Genomic DNA, 12202 nt, shown 5'->3' with positions numbered 1-12202 from the left:
GACCGTCAGCTCCAATAGGCACAGACCACACCATGCGTGTGCCCTGGCACATGGGTGATGCTCAACACGTGTGTCTTCTACAACCACACAAATGAAAGAATGACAGACTGTAAGTTACTGGGATGAGCTGAGACACAGGTCACAGGAGAGCGCTTGTTTGTGTAGCTGAGGTTCAAATTCAGACTCTTCGTTACCAGTGACAGTGGTGGCAAACTTGAGGACTAAGAGAAGGACTGATCCTACGTCCATGTTTCTATGGGCTGGTCTAATCTTCAGTCAAATTTCTGATTTTCTTTTTTCTTTCTCCTTTTTTTTTTAATTAAAAAAATTTTTTTTGCAGGGGGAAGTTAATTAAGTTTATTTATTTAGTTTTTCAGTGGAGGTACTGGAGATTGAACCCAGGACCTCATGCATGCTAAGCACATACTCCATCACTGAGCTATAAGCTCCCACCTTCTTTCTCCTTTTTTGTCCCACCCTCAGTATGTTTCCCATTTTCTGTAATCTATGAACTGATAATTGTATCATTTTCTTATATGATTACTTGCACTTGAAGTATTTTATTAGCTATTTTCAGCATATATTTAACATAACTGTGTGTCAAGATGTAAAAGACGATTGTTGTACATAAAAAAAATTTTTTTTGAAGAAATCTTCAGACATTTGAAATAAAGATTTTTTTGCCATTCATACTCAATTTGTATAGAATTTCTGCAGAATTGCAGTTATGTTCAATTTCCCATCTTTGATCTTTGTTCAAGTTGAACATGTGCATATGCATCCCATAATAATCCTTTGACAACACTCATTGTGCACCTCTGTTTTAACATCACCATGGTTACCAAAATAAGTAATTAAAAAGATTTTTTTTTTTGCCCAAAGATCCAATTTTAAATGGGTTTCATGCTGCAGCAGAATGCTTTTTTATTTCTACATTAGTTAAAAATCTTAACATTTCTCAGTGGAAAATTCCAGATTTGCCAGGGACTCCCTAATGTTTCAGACTTTGGTAAGTATGTTAAGAATGATCTCAAATCTGAGAGAAGCAGTTTCACAACTTTCAGTGACGTATTTATATATTCGGCCTGTCAGGGACACTTGCGCTGAGCTGCTGTGGACGGCGTGGGGGAGGGGCTCGGAGAGGGAGGACACTAAACCAGCAACGTGCTGCGTGTCCCCACGGAGCTGACCTCACTGCAGGCGCACTTGTGTGTCCTGCTTACATACAAACGTATTTGTGTTCAGAGGGTACATGTCTGAACCCCAAGTAGTCCAGTTTAACTTTACACTAAATCCTATCTTTTGTTCTATCCAGGAAAGGAACGTCTTTTTGCCAGCATTTGGCTCGGCTTAGCAGTCCTTTTCCTTTTTGACGACTCTTACGTCTGTTCCTTAAAGAGTTTTCACCTCCAGTGGATCAGTGCTGTTTCTGTCACAGCGTATCAGGCGCTATTCAACAATCAAGATGTTTTGATACAGGACTTTCTCTCGTCACCAATCAGCCACAATCTGCTCTCGCTCATCGAGGACGAGGGAAGTCTCATAAGGAAACTGAAGTGGCAGAAAAACAAAAACCACCCACCTTACATCAAATTTAAACATGTTTGGTGGGACTAGAGCAACACCTGTTGTGTCTATGTCCTCCCTGGTAACCATCGAAGAATTTATCTCTGAGATAAAAGAAAATGTAAGAGTGAATCTAGAACCCCCTCGACCTCCATCTGACCAGTCCCACCTCCATGAGCCTCATGGGACTCTGGACTCAGGAGGGCTGTTTTCCAGAAGAGACAGGGCAGCTCTGCTGGCGGTGTCTCCCTTCTCCTCTGACAGACCTGGGCTGACTGGCAGGCAGCCTGCTGACCCCGGGGGGTCATCTTCCCTCTGTTCCTGCAGCCAGCGGTGCTGTGACACAGTCTGGGCCAGCAGGTGTTTCAGTCTGCTGAAGGTTTCTGGGGAAGGTTCTATTTCTCCTGATAAGAGCAGCAGGTATCAGTCGCCGTCACCCTGTCTTCTCTCGTCTTCGTTCCTGGGACACAAAATGACACCTGGACCTGGGCAACCATCCTGCCTGTGAAGGGACCAGCGGAAGGAAAAGCTGAAGAGGCACTGGGGTGGCCTGGGTGTTCCTGAGCCCCTGACCAGCAAGAGCAGCAGTCCACCTCTAGACTCACTGTTCTGTGAGGACATGACGTCTGGGTTCCACAGCTTCCGGCAGAATATGTCACAGGTAAGAACAATTCTGACTCCGTGTTGGGTCTGTTTCTTTTACTTTAACCTTTGTATCTACTGCTTTTGCCGCGAGTTAATCACTAAAGGGATGTTGCCTGTATGCTTAACTGATGCATAATGGCCCATTTCTGGGAACCCTGCCTCCCAGGTAATGAGTGTTATACTAAAACACCGTTGTTTAGCTCCCAGGAACCATCCTGACCAGGGCCACCTGTGAGTGACTGCGGGAAGGAAGGAATGAGCACATCCCATCCAGAGGCTGATTGGGGCCAGGAAATGCCTGACTTTCCTCCCTTCCCTTTTAGTGTAAAAGAAGTGTGAATTCTAACTGCGGCAAGATGGTTCTTTGGGACACTGGTCCACCATCTTCTCAGTCTACTGGCTTTCCAAGTAAAGTCACAGTTCCTTGCCCCAACAACTCATCTCACTATTTATTGACCCGTCATGTGGAAAGCAGCCTGAGCTTGGACTCAGTAACAAATACGTTTCTAATGTACACACAGCCTGGTTGTGATGGTGCACAGCGATAAAGGAGTCTCTGCTACATCTGGGCGCTGCTCAGAGGACGGAACATCACCTCACGTGGGGAGGATGATTGGGGGGAGACTCCAGGGCAGGTGGCCCTTGAGGGGAGCACTGAAGGAGGAATGGGCCCCCCACCAGATCTGGCCCTGGGAAGGCACCCAGGCAGGACGTCCTGGCCTCAGAAGGAGGAGCCTCAGTCAACATGCAGAGGCCGTGGGAGCTCCAGGTGCTCAGTGCGGCTGGAGAGGTGGGAGCTCAAGGGCAGGCGGAGGAGGGTGAGGCTGGGGTCAGGGAGAGCCCACCCTGTGGCCAGAAGCCCACTGAGCTTGGTCCTTCAGGGTGTGCCAGACAACGCTGAGCTGGAGAATGGTCTGCTCAGACATTATTTCAGAAAACTACTCTGGGTGTGGTTTAGGGGGAGCCAGACTGAGGAAGGGGACGGGTGGGTGACCTCCATATAGTCTAAGCTGTAAACACTCAACCAGGCTGGAGGGGACGGTGAGGAGTGATGTTTGGGGACAGAGCTGCCACAGTCTGGGAGGGGTTGGAGGCGGGTAGAAAGAAAGGGGGACTTTCCACGACCCTGACAGCTTCCAGACTGGGGAAAGGGTGGAGAGGAGCAGTGGGGTTTTCCTAAGAGCCACTGGGAGGATGAGAGAGACACTGACAGAGATGCACAGCCTGGGATTGTGGCCTGGTCCTCATTCCCTGGGCTGTGAGTGCCAGGCAGCAGGGGGTCTAAGGCTTGCGGCTGCGGGGCCGGGCTGTCTCCCTGACGAACACAGGCCCTGGCTGCACGGATGCACCAGGCAGGTCATCCTGTTCCAGAAGAGGGCGCTGTTTTAGAGTCAGCACTTTGAAGTCTTTGATGAAGGTAAATTAAAAAATTAGAGTCAGCCACACAGATGCGGCCTCTCTCCCCTCCAACGTCCCTTTGCTTTCCTCCTGCCGGGCGAAGGCCTTCTTTTATTTCTCGGTCTCTTGAGGTACATACGCCCCAAGTGACGATGGCAGTAGGAATACAGAATAGCCCTTCTCACTCTGGTTGTTTATTTATTTTTAACAGTCTTCCTTTGTGAGCCAGCTAAGCTCAAAATAATTATCCTAGATCTTAGGGAAAGACAAGGGGAAAAACAAAAACTTAAATACTTCCCACTGGATCAGAGGCCCCTGGCCTTCACCCCCCAGGTGGAAAAATGATCTTAGATTTTTAGGAAATGTATCGGCCACTTTGTCGAAAGCTCCATTTTCAAATAACCATTTCTTGGTGAGGATCTTTAAAGAGGGGGCGGGCCTTCCTCTCAAACCTCTTAGTGCCCTCGCTGCCGCCTTCGCATCCGCTCCTTGAAGAATCAGAATGCCTTGGGACCAGAAAGACTCCGACAGGCGGAGGAGCTCACCCCTTTCATTGTATAAAGATGGGTGATCAGACCTAGAAAGATGAAAGAGTTTTCTGGAGTTAAGCAGTGTGTTAGCCGTGGTGGGGATGAAAATGAACCAAAAAATGTAGATTTCCTAAATTTCAGTGAAATGTTCTTTCCCCTCACTTTCTTAGAAGGGAGATGTTTCCAAGACTGTGGGCCTATAGAGGCAACTGGTAGATAGATCCACAGATGGATGGATGGATAGATGGATGGATAGATAGATATATAGCACTTTGCCATTTATGTTTACAAATGTCACACATGTTTGATCCTTAAACCAAACCATCAGGCAGTCGGGGAATGTTTCACTTTCATCCCCATTTTATAGATGAGGAAACAGAGTCTTAGTAAGATCGAATGACTGCCCCAAATGCACAGAGCAAGAACCCGACAGAATTGAGAACAGAGCTCATGCCTGGTTCTGACTGGCTCCTTTCCAGGGTACTTATTACATAACACAGACAGAGACCAGGCTCAGAATGTACGCGCTCAGTGACTAGGCAAGAGTCAAGGAAGCGAACGTTTATGCTCTTGTCCTGGTTAGCCCATCACGCCCCAAGCTGCTTGAGGATAAAGCAGCCCTTAGACCCTAAGCGTTCCAGTTCGGTGAACCAGATGACTTTGTTAAAACTTCTTCTTCACTAATGCAGATCTCCATACACTTGGGAAATTTTATTTTACTTTTTTTTAAAGAAAATGATTGGCGAATTGTAAACCCTTTGAAAAAGAATTTGACAATGTCTAACAAGCCTGTGCTTGTATTTGCTTCGTGACCCAGCAGTCCTCTTACAGCATGAAAGTGTAAATGAGCCAAGTGATTTACTTCACTTATTTGTAATTGTAAAGTATTGGAAATTGCCTAAATGTCCAACCATAGGACATGTGCACAATCGAGCTGCTGTTAAAAACTGAGGAAGATGCTGAGAAGTGACAGGGAGTGATTTCTAGGAGATGCTACTAAGTGAAGACAGCAAACTGCAAAAAAGTATGTAGAGTATAAGTTTTGTGGAGAAACAAGAGAAAATAAGAAATGAACGTATCTGCTCACCTTTACAAAAGGATGTAGAGTTGAGATAAAACAAAAAACAGTGCAGCTGGCTTCTCACTGGGCCTGGGAGGGACGGGGTGGAAGGAACATTGAAGGGGGGCCTCTCTCTCCGCAGCTAAAGTGGAGCTTTGGCTTTCAGAAGCATCTTCAACAACACACACTCAAGCTGGGGAGGGCACAGCTCGGTGGCAGAGCGTGCTCAGCACACACGAGGTCCTGGGTTCCACCCCAGTACCTCCATTAAAAAATAAAATAAAATAAAATGCCCAATTATTTAAAAAATACAAACTCAAACAATAAAATTAAATCAATAAGAATGGAAAGGGGAAACTGCTGACCCTGAAGAGAAATTGAAACAAAGGAACCCTGTCATCCTTCAAATGAAGGGCAATGGAAGGGAATAAATGAGACAGAGCAAACCAACAACTTCTGAACACAGAGTTGACTACAGATACTCCGGATTTTGTACCGTGCGGTGAGAGCTGGAAGGGAGAATGGAAAACTCATGCTGACTTCCTTCAGTTTGCTTGTTGCAGTGTTGACGGCAAAGCAGGCAGGAAACTTTCAGACACTTTGTGGGACTGAGCGTGGCTCAACACTCGGACGTGGTTGGGAGCTGGGGCTCCGCTGCGATGAAGGAACACACACAGATGCCATGGGAAAGACAAGGAAGACTCCTGACTTCTGAAATATGTGAATGCGTGTATATGTGCATGCATATGTTTGTCGACGTGTGTGTGTGTGTGTGCATGGATTTGTATATGTGCTCGTGAACTGCCTTGATCTGTCTGTTGCAGGGGCCAAGCAGGAAGGACACCCCAGGGGCAGTGAACTACCCTGGTGCCCGGATCCTGATCTCTAATACCCACTACAAGCTTTCCTTGGAGAAAAGGCTGATTCCAGGCTGAGGCTAGAAAGGTGCAACATGAGCCTGTGGCACCTTGCTGTGCTGAAAGCAAGGAAGAGTTCAGAAAAGGATGGGTGTGCCGTGTGGATGGGAGCCAGCTTACAGGGACTCCCACTGGCTCTTTTATTTTGCTCAAATGTGAGCAAAATAACTGCATACAGGAATGAACGATAAACCATGAGAAACAGGAATTTATGAGTTCTTAATACTTTAATACTCATGACGTCACTCAGAGAGAGACATATAAGTCAGTGAGTGAGGGAGAAGGCGGGGTGTCTGCCCACCCCAGGGCTGATGGGTGAGTGAGGGAGAAGGCGGGGTGCCTTCCCACCCCAGGGCTGATGGGTGAGTGAGGGAGAAGGCGGGGTGCCTGCCCACCCCAGGGCCGATGGGTAAAAGAGGAGGGTGTGCTGAGTTTGAAATGCCTCATGGCAGGAGTGGACGGAGGCGGAACCCTCAGGCGGATGCTGATTCCGGGAAGATTTTGATGAGGGCAGAGTATAAGCCAGATCTTCAAGTGTCTCCCTACAGACTGCTTATTAGTTACAAGTGAAACGAAAAGAGTAATTATACAGGAGGGGAATCAGACAAGAGCCTGCTCAGGATTCAAACCACCGGTGAGAACCCAATGGATGTCAGGGCCTCCGGACATGATATTCGGAAAAGACACAGTCACACCTCTATAGTCCAGCTGGGGACATGTAACCCGAATCCAGTCAGGAGGCAACATCACCAAACCCACACCGAGAAATGGTTTATTTAACAGTAGGGAGAGGTACGTCCATATTTATCCTAAATGTCTGTGTCATGAAAGACGAAGGAAGGTTCTGGAAATGTTCCAGATTGAAAAAGGCTAAGAACAGGGCAATCAAATGAAATCCTTGCCCCTAGACTCATTCTGCTCTGGAGGGGAGGGGGTATCTAAAAGACGTTGGATCGATGGACAAAATGGGAACATGGACGGAGATTAGATAAAAGTACTTTATCAGTAATGTGCATTTACTGAAGTTGACGACAGTGCTCTGTTTATATAAGAAAATATCTTTATTCTTAGGAAATACACATGGGAGTGATTTGGGGGTAAAGGGCTGAGAGGTACAAATCACTCTTAACTGATTAGAAAAACAGAGGGCGCGCGTGTGACAAATAAATAAATAAAAGTCTAAAAAAGTTTAAGTGATGAAACCTAAATAGATGGCCTATTTAGGATAATTAAGCCATGCTATTGATGGGAGGAGAGGAACAGATAGGCTGTATCTGAAACTTCCATATCTATATGATCAGTTGAGAAATCTGAACATAATGTATAGCTATCCTGTCCTTCCTTAAAAAAAAAACCAACCTGCTCCAAGCCCCACTACCATTTGGCTGTGCTACAGTATCTGCTCTCATTTCCCTCGTTCCTCACACAGAACCTGGGGGCGAGGGGATCAGTCTCATTAGATAATTGAATGGTCCTTCCACCTCTGCAAATCAGTGATTAGACTCTGCTTAACCCATTCACAGTGTTAAGGAAGCTACTCTCAGACCTTGCGTATCTGCAATACCCGCTTTCAGAGCATTTCCCACAGCTTAGAAATCCTGTCAGGCACAGATGTTTGGGCTCAGCTGGTCACCGCCGAGCCTCCGCCTGTGCCGGGAACAGCCCGGTTCTTCTAGCAGGGTCCTTGCCAAGCAGACCGCCTTGTCGGGAAGCCTCCTCTGATTTCGCTAGTTTTTCCCTGACAGGTCTGGGAAGTGGTGAGAATGAACACCCCATCATCCAAAGATCTCACTTCTTCTTGGAATGAGAAGAACCTGGAAACATTCTTCCAAGAACAAGGAGGATGGAAAGTCTCTGACTGTGTGCCCAGCTCTGTACTTGAGCCGAGAAGTCCCCAGGCGCCCCCAGAGCCTTGCGTTCTGTTGGTTCTCCTCAAGGTCTCGGGAGGTAGTTTTGGAAACAGCAGAGTGGAGGGAGCCGGGGGAGGCCAGGTCCCAGGTGGGATGTCCTGGCTGCTCAGGGAACCATCCTCATAGCCACGTGATCTTTGCTCGCTCACCCCTGGTTCTCTGCCCCCTCTCCCCAACAGCTTACACAAAATGGCCTGTAAGCCCACATCCTATCTGTACTCTGATGGGTTCATGGGAAGGGGGTGGCCGGGATAAAGGAAGAAGGCATCCCAGCCGGCACAGACTCATCTTCCCTAGCGGAAGAGGAGCCCCGGCTTGTACATCAGTCTCTTGTGAGTCTTCCCCGGGGCCCCTCTGACTCTTCACTGGGGCTGGCAGGTACTCGGGAACATGGGGCTTCCAGATGGGCAAGGTGGGGATGGATCTTAAACCTCACTTATTCAGACCACCCTGTCTGGAGCCGGCCTGTCTGCTCCTTGATGCCAGTCAGTCTCCCTGGAATATATGGCACAGTTCAGCTTCCGCTTCAGATCCTACTTCAGAAGGTGGGCGGTTGCATGTGCGTTCTGGAACCATCCCCATCGCCCTCACCTCCTCCAACCTCACCCGCTCTTTCATCTCCAGGTCCACAGAGCATCCTCTCAGCGCTCTTCCTGCTGCCTTTCCTCTCAGCCACTTTCCAGTTTTCTTGGTGAAAACGAGAAACACATGTTGGATATTATTCACCTTTTTCTGAAAACCCATCAGGGCCTTCAGGATACAATGCCCGCTCCTTAGTGGGGCCTGGCAGCGGAGCACTGGTCCTTCCAAACTACCCACTCCGCATGCCTCCGGGTCTCCTCCATGAAGCTCCTACCAGCCTTCCAGGCCGGCCGCGTGAGCAGCCCCCTCCCGCCCCCAGCCCAGCACACAGCCCAGCCCCTCTCGGGCCCCTGCTCCTCTGCTCTGATCTGAGCCTCAGGGAGATCCGGGACTCCAAGCTCTGGCCCCCAGAGCTCAGTGGCTGTTGAATGAAGGTCGTGTGTGACACATTGACTGGGCATTCTGAAGTCAGAGGAACTGGATGTGTCCTTACAGGATGAGAAGAGGTGTGAACACTTCTCTGAAAAGTGTGGTCTCTGAGGACACACATCAGCATGGGGTCCCCTTTGGCTCCACGTGGCCCAGGGCTGAGGCACGGCCTTTGGTGCCCATGGCAGACTTAAGGCTTAGTTAAGAAAGAAAAGATCAACAGGGAGAGAAAAAAGCAAAGAGTCGGTGAGAGAGAAGCAACTGAAGAAGAAAGTGAGTGGGGAGAGAATGGAGTCGCCCGGGGGCCTCGCGACGTCCTGGGCGGGGGCCCATACACTCTCAGCTGGCGTTTTCTTTGGGGGACCTTGAAGCAGAGAAAAGGCCCCTGCCGGCCTCCAAGCTCACTTTCTCCTATTTGCCAACAAACAAATCAAGCATCTCCTGAATGTGTGGTGAGGTGAGGAACTTCTGTGAAGCTAAGTCCAGTTTTTTCACGATTATAAGCAAGGGCAAAAATCCCCGTCATCACGGAGCCAGCATTTCAGTGGGGAGGTGATATAAACAAAGCGGAAAAGCAAACCGCCAGGAGGAAAGCGGAATGAGGCCGGGGGACGGGAGCGAGCTAAGCGGCAGGCGAGGCGGCTGCTGGAGGCTTCTCTGAGGAGGCCCCAGAGTTGAGGTGAGAAGGAGGAGAACTCTGTGGTTTCAGCAGAAGAAGGGCCCAGAGAGGAGCCGCAGATGCAAAGTTGTGAGTTCTGGGGAAGGCCCGTGGGGCCGGGGACCAGGAAGGACAGGCCAGAGAGGCTCGCAGATCACTGCAAGGACTCGACAGCGGAGGACCTCAGTGGAGAGCTGCCCTTGGCCCTGGGCAGACGGGGCGACCGCTGACCTGGGCGAAAGTGGATTTCACTGAGCAGCTGCCTGGGACTCCCAAGGCGGTCTTGTTGGCCTGGGTTCAAGAGCCAGTGAGAGGGGAGAAACCCGTGGCAGGTCCAGGGCAGCCTCTGTGAAGGGGAGAGAACTGGACGAGAGCCACGGAGAAGATGTGGTCAAGAACTGTTTTTTCCCCAAGGGTGAAAAGACAGTGTGTCCCAGGAGGGAAGGCACAGCAGGACTTAGGAGGGGGTGCGGAGCGAGCCCGGAAGGCACTTCCTCTAGTGGCGAGAGGGGTGGGGGCCAGGGCCCAAGTGGAGCAGTCGCCTTTGTGGGCAGGAGCTCGGGGAGAAGGCCACGTGGGCAGGCAGCCGCTCTGACAGGCTGGGCGGAACCGGCTCTGAAGGGATGGTCACCAGGCTCCCTGAGGTCAAGTGTCATCTGGCCGGCTCACGGGTCCCAGGGTAGCACAGGCGCTCAGCTTCACCTCAGCTGCAGTGTCCTGAGTCCCGTGGAAGCTTCTGGGCGCGTTTGTCAAGCTCCCGCAGGAGCAGGCGCCTGAGAACTCCGTTCGGTGGGATTCCTGGCAGCGCCCAGTGGCTGGGCCACTTCCCCCTCCCTGCCCGCGTGGGCCTCGCCGTCCCGCTGCTCCCGGCCGCAGCGCGCGAGGGGCGCGAGCCGACGGATTCCCAGAGAGCTGGGCTCGGGTGGGGACCCCGCCCCGCGGTCCCCTGCAGCCCCCACGCCGCGCCCCCTACCGCGCGCAGCGCACCCCTGGGGTTCTGGAGGGGTGAGCAAGCCGGCTTGGGCCGCGCAGGGTGCGCAGAGGGCGGTGACACCCTCGAGTCCAGGCACTGCCCAGCGCCACGTGGCCGCTCCCCTCCCTGTTGCTAGGTCTGGGTCTCAGACTGGCCCTGGCTGCGCCCGCGTCCCGCCTCTCCACCGTGCTGGCGCTGAGCGCTTTGCATTCTAGCATTGCAGGGGCAGAAAAGACCCCGGGGTTGGAGGGGCGGGGAAGGGCAGACCTTTAGTCTCTTCTGGGTGATCGTTTGGGGGTCCTCCCGCCCATCGAGGCGAGGACGCATGTCCCCGCGTGGGAAAAGCGCCCCCCACGAGGGCGACATCCCCGCGGATCCCGCGTTCCCGACGCGCGGGCATCCATCCATTCACTGCGACTCCCGGAGCCCAGCGGCGGCCCCAAGACACAAACCGAATCTATGAATGGGAAGAGCGAGAAAAGCAACGTCCGTTTCCACTCCCTGCTTCCTCGCCCCCTCCCCGCCTCTCTCCCAGGAGGGCCAGCCCAGCACCAAGTGACAAGGCAGAGGCGGGGGCACTGCGGGACGTGCGGGGGGCGGGGGCGGGGGCGAGTCTGGCTGGCGACAGCACTATTTATAAACTCTGGAGCTCCAGGACAAAGAGGGCAGATCGGAGTCCCCTCCTCCCCCAGCCCCAGAGCCCCCCACCCTCCCGCCCCGTCCCCCTCCCCCTCCGTCCCCTCCCCAGCGACTTTGATTTCATTACTCTCCCCCCTCCCCGCCCCCAACCCCGGGCGGGCTGGCAGGTGCGGGGGTGGGAGCCGTCTCCGCGGGAGCAGCTTCGCCAAAGGTCCGGCTGCTGACGTCTGAGCGCCCGCTCCTGTCAATGAACAGCAGCGGCAGCCTGGGGACTGTCTGGCAACGAGGCTACAGACGTCATCGCCTCCTGTTGGACGCGGGGGGGTGTCCGAGCAGCAGCTCCGGCTTAAAGGAAAACTCTCCAAGTTCCAGGCAGCCAGGGAGAGTCGTTCCTGAGAGCACATGCACCCCAAAGCCCGGTGCGCGCAGGCACCCAGGCTGGCACAAGCGCGCACACGCACACTCAAGCACACGCGCACACTCGCACTCATGTTCTCTGTAGGTGCGTGGGTCCAAAGTTGCGACCACAGGGAGGGTGAACCGAAATGGGCCAGTCTCCTCTGGCGCCTAGGGCGCTCGGCGGCGCTTTCGCGGAGACCCCCAGATGGACAGGAGGGAAAGAGGATGCCACACACGGCTTGAGTTGTCTCCCCATTTTCCCAGAAGATCAGCGCGAAAGGCAGACTGCCCGGAGCGTTTGGAAAACGCCTGCGGAGCGGAGCAGAAGAGAGTGTTCTTGGAGAGGTCATGAACTTGGGCCACCTGGACTCACTGGCAACTTGTTTTGCGCAGTTCTCAATGGAGCTCTGGACCCACCGCACTCCTGGCCCGACTGCCTTTTTTCCTTCTTTTTATCTCTTTTTTAAATGTATGAACTTGAAGGGGACAGCAAAGA

General features: G+C 52.0%; 1 pseudogene; it reads right to left on the bottom strand.

Annotated features, from left to right (window-relative positions):
• Window positions 1-3492: 3492 nt before the first annotated feature.
• LOC102544545 (putative uncharacterized protein FLJ36797) lies at window positions 3493-11608 on the bottom strand (annotated as a pseudogene).
• Window positions 11609-12202: the final 594 nt, after the last annotated feature.

Source organism: Vicugna pacos, chromosome 8 (genome assembly GCF_048564905.1).
Source record: "Vicugna pacos chromosome 8, VicPac4, whole genome shotgun sequence".
Classification (NCBI taxonomy): Eukaryota; Metazoa; Chordata; class Mammalia; order Artiodactyla; family Camelidae; genus Vicugna; species Vicugna pacos.
Note: the sequence above shows the minus strand (reverse complement) of the source record. Positions and strands in the feature narration are given on the sequence as shown.